This window comes from Giraffa tippelskirchi, chromosome X (genome assembly GCF_054371585.1).
Source record: "Giraffa tippelskirchi isolate mGirTip1 chromosome X, T2T-mGirTip1v1.2.pri, whole genome shotgun sequence".
Lineage (NCBI taxonomy): Eukaryota > Metazoa > Chordata > Mammalia > Artiodactyla > Giraffidae > Giraffa > Giraffa tippelskirchi.
In genome coordinates this window covers 81,929,500-81,934,430 of record NC_137289.1, presented here as the reverse complement: position 1 = coordinate 81,934,430, position 4,931 = coordinate 81,929,500, and positions in this window count along the sequence as shown.

The following is a 4,931-nucleotide window of genomic DNA, read 5'->3' as shown; positions in this document are numbered from 1 at the left end:
ATGCAGATGACACCACGCTTATTGCAGAAAGTGAAGAAGAACTAAAGAGCCTCTTGATGAAGGTGAAAGAGGAGAGTGAAAAAGTTGGCTTAAAGCTCAACACTCAGAAAACTAAGATCATGGCATCTAGTCCCATCACTTCATGGGAAATAGATGGGGAAACAGTGCAAACCGTGTCAGACTTTATTTTTTTGGACTCCAAAATCAGTGCTGATGGTGATTGCAGCCATGAAATTAAAAGATGCTTACTCCTTGGAAGGAAGGTTATGGCCAACCTAGATAGCATATTTAAAAGCAGAGACATTACTTTGCCAACAAAAGTCTATCTAGTCAAAGTTATGGTTTTTCCAGTGGTCATGTATGGATGTGAGAGGTGGACGGTGATGAAAGCTGAGTACCGAAGAATTGATGCTTTTGAACTGTGGTGTTGGAGAAGACTCTTGAGAGTCCCTTGGACTGCAAGGAGATCCAATCAATTCATCCTAAAGGAGATCAATCTTGGGTGTTCATTGGAAGGTCTGATGTTGAAGCTGAAACTCCAGTACTTTGGGCACCTCATGCGAAGTGTTGACTCATTCGAAAAGACCCTAATGCTGGGTAGCATTGGGGGCAGAAGGAGAGGGGGATGACAGAGGATGAGATGGTTGGATGGCATCACTGACTTGATGGACATGGGTTTGGGTGGATTCCGGGAGTTGGTGTTGGACAGAGAGGCCTGGCGTGCTGCAATTCATGGGGTCGCAAAGAGTCGGACATGACTGAGCGACTGAACTGAACACAGCAAGGTTATCATTCAGAAATGAAGGAAAGATTAAGAGCTTCCCAGAAAAGCAAAAATTAAAAGAGCTCATCAATACTAAACTGAGATGACAAGAAGTGGCAGAGGGTCTTTTTTAAGTAAAAAAGAAATGTTTACCACAGGATGTAAGACATTATATAATGGGGAAATTTTGACTGTTGAAGGTAATACTTAGTAAAAACTGTTGATCAACAATATAAATAAGAGTAGGAATGTAAAAAAATGAAAATTGTAAAATCAACTATAACTACTATAAATAGTTAAGGCATAAGCATGAAGATGCATAATATGACATTGAAAACAAAACATGAGAAATGAGAATAAAAAATAAAAATCTTTTAATATGTGTTTAAACTTAAAGCACTACCAGTTTAAATCAATTAGACATAGTTATAGGTGACATGTATGAACCCATAGTAACCACACATCAAAAACCTACAGTAGATACACACAAGCTAAAAAAAAAAAGGGAGTACAGACATAACACGAAAGATAAGTTGTCAAGCTACAGGGGAAGATATGATCCTTTGAAGGTGTTGTTGGACTCTGTTTGGTAGAGTTTTTCTGAGAATTTTTGCATCTATGTCCATCAGTGATATTGCCCTGTAATTTTCTTTTTTTAATGGTATCTTTGGTTTTCATAGAAGGGTGATGATCGCCTCATAGTATGAGTTCAGAAGTATTCTTTCCTCTGCAATTTTTTGGGACAGTTTCAGAAGTATAAGTGTTAACTCTTCTCTTAGTGCTTGGTAGAATTTGCATGTGAAACAATCTGGTCTTTGATTTTTGTTTATTGGGAATTTTTAAATCTCACATTCAGTTTCAGCACTTCTAATTGGTCTGTTTCTATTTTTATTTCTCCCTGGTTTAGTCTTGGGATATTTCACCTTTCTCAAAATTTGTCCATTTTTTCTAGGTTGTACATTTTATTGACAGTCAGTTCCTGTAATAGTTTCTTGTGGTCTTTGGTATTTTTTGTTCATTGTAACTTCTCCTTGTTCCTTTCTAATTTTATCAATATGAGCCCTCTCCCTTTTTTTTCCTTAATGAGTCTGGCTAAAGGTTTACCAATTTAGTTTATCTTTTCAAAGAACCTACTTTTATTTTTTATTTTTTCATTTTAAAGTAGTTTGTCTATTTTTTTAACATGGTGGATTCATGTCAATGTATGGCAAAACAAGAACCTACTTTTAGTTTCATCCATTTTTCAATTGTTTTCTTTGCCTCTATTTCCTTTATTTCTTCTCTAATGTATATGATTTCTTTCCTTCTGCTAACTTTGGGTTTTGTTTTTCTTTATCTAGTTGATTAAGTGTAAGACTAGGCTATTTTCTTGTAAATTTTCTGGCTTCCTGAGGTAAGCTTTTATTACTGTAAACTTCCTTCTTATAATTGCTTTTGTTTCCTTTCATAAGATAGGAATTACCATGCTTTCATTTATCTTTAGATATTTTTTGAATGCTTATTTGAGTTCTTCAGTGATCCATTGGCTGTCTAGTATCATATTGTTTCTCCTCTGTGTGTTTGTGGGGTTTTTTTCAGTTTTTTCTCTTGCAGCAGATTTCTAATATCATAATGTTGGTGTCAGAAAAGATGCTTGATGGTCTCAGTTTTATTAAATTTCCTGAGGCTTGCATTGTGGCCCAACATCTGATGTATTCTGGGGAATGTTCCATGTGCACTTGAAAAGAATGTATATTATGCTTCTTTTGCATGGAATGCTTTATAAATAACAGTTAAGTCCATCTGGTATAATGTGTCATTTAAGGCTTGTGTATTCTTCCTGGATGATCTGTCCACTGAGGTAAGTGGGAAATAACTTTTTCCATCCCCTTATTTTTAGTCTGTATGAGTTTTTAGATCTGAAGTTGGTCTCTTATAGACAGCATAAACACAGGTCTTGTTTTTTATCCATTTAGTCAGAAACCATTCCTCAGTGATCAGTGCAAAGAAATAGAGGAAAACAATAGAATGGGAAAGACTAGAGATCTCTTCAAGAAAATTAGAGATATGAAGAGACAATATCATCCAAAGATCGGCACAATAAAGGACAGAAATGGTATGGACCTAACAGAAGCTGAAGATATTAAGAAGAGGTGGCAAGAATACACAGAAGACCTGTACAAAAAAGATCTTCATGACACAGATAATCACGATGGTGTGATCACTCACTTAGAGCCAGACATCCTGGAATGCAAAGTCAAGTGGGCCTTAGAAAGCATCACTACGAACAAAGCTAGTGGAGGTGTTGGAATTCCAGTTGAGCTATTTGAAATCCTCAAAGATGATGTCGTTAAAGTCCTGCACTCAATATGACAGCAAATTTGGAAAACTCAGCAGTGGCCACAGGACTGGAAAATGTCAGTTTTCATTCCAATCCCAAAGAAAGGCAATGCCAAAGAATGATCAAACTACTCCACAGTTGAGCTCATCTCACACACTAGTAAAGCAATGGTCAAAATTCTCCAAGCCAGGCTTCAACAATACGTAAACCCTGAACTTCCAGATGTTCAAGCTGGTTATAGAAAAGGCAGAGGAACCAGAGATCAAATTGCCAATATCCGCTGGATCATCAAAAAAGCAAGAGAGTTCCAGAAAAACATCTATTTCTGCTTTATTGACTGTGCCAAAGCCTTTGACCGTGTGGATCACAATAAACTGTGGAAAATTCTTAAAGAGGTGGGGATACCAGACCACCTGACTTGTCTCTTGAGAAACCTGTATGCAGGTCAGGAAGCAACAGTTAGAACTGGACATGGAACAACAGACTGGTTCCAAATAGGAAAAGGAGTATGTCAAGGCTTCATATTGTCACCATGTTTATTCAACTTATATGCAGAGTACATCATGAGAAATGCTGGGCTGGATGAAGCACAGGCTGGAATCAATAATGCCAGGAGAAGTATCAATAAACTCAGATACATGTATCACACCACCCTTATATCAGAAAGTGAAGAAGAACTAAAGAGCCTTTTGATGAAAGTGAAAGAGGAGAGTGAAAAAGTTGGCTTAAAGCTCAACGTTCAGAAAACTAAGATCATGGCATCTGGTCCCATCATTTCATGGCAAATAGATGGGAAAACAGTGGAAACAGTGTGAGACTTTACTTTTTGGGGCTCGAAAATCACTGCAGATGGTGACTGCTGCTATGAAATGAAAAGATGTTTACTCCTTGGAAGGAAAGTTATGACCAACTTAGACAGCATATGAAAAAGCAGAGACATTACTTTGCCAACAACGTTCTGTCTAGTCCAGGCTATGGTTTTTCTAATAGTCATGTACGGATGTGAGAGTTGGACTATAAAGCTGAGCACATATGAATTGATGCTTTTGAACTGTGGTGTTGGAGAAGACTCTTGAGAGTCCCTTGGACTGCAAGGAGATCAAATCAGTCCATCTTAAAGGAAATCAGTCCTGAATATTCATTGGAAGGACTGATTTTGAAGCTGAAGCTCCAATACTTTGGCTACCTGATGGGAAGAGCTGACTCATTTGAAAAGACCCTGATGCTGGGAAATATTGAAGGCGGGAGGAGAAGAGGACAACACAAGATGAGATGGTTGGATGGCATCACTGACTCAATGGACATGAGTTAGGGTAAACTCCTGGAGTTGGTGATAGACAGGGAGGCCTGGCATGCTGCAGTCCATGTGGTCGCAAAGAGTTGGACACGACTGAGAGACTGAAGTGAACTGAACTGAACTGAGTCGGTCTATGTGGTTGTTTGGAACATTAAATCCACTTAGATTTAAGGTAAATCTCCATATGTATGTCTTATTTCCATTTTGTTAATTGCTTTGCGTTTATTTTTGTAGGTCTTTTTTCTTGCCTTCTCTTTTGTTGTCTTCTCTTGTGGTTGATGACTATTTTTAGTGTGATATATGGATTCCTTTTTCTTTTTGTGTGTATATGTATTATAGAGATTTGGTTTGTGGTTACAATGGGGTTTTGATATAGCAATCTCTCTCTCTCTCTCTCTCTCTCTATATATATATATATATATATATATATATATGTATATATGTATATATAGATACATAGATACAGATATAGATAGATATACACATACATGATGGTTTCACGTTGTTTGTCTCTTAATTTCAAATAGTCTTGTTTGTTCTCTTGGCCCGTC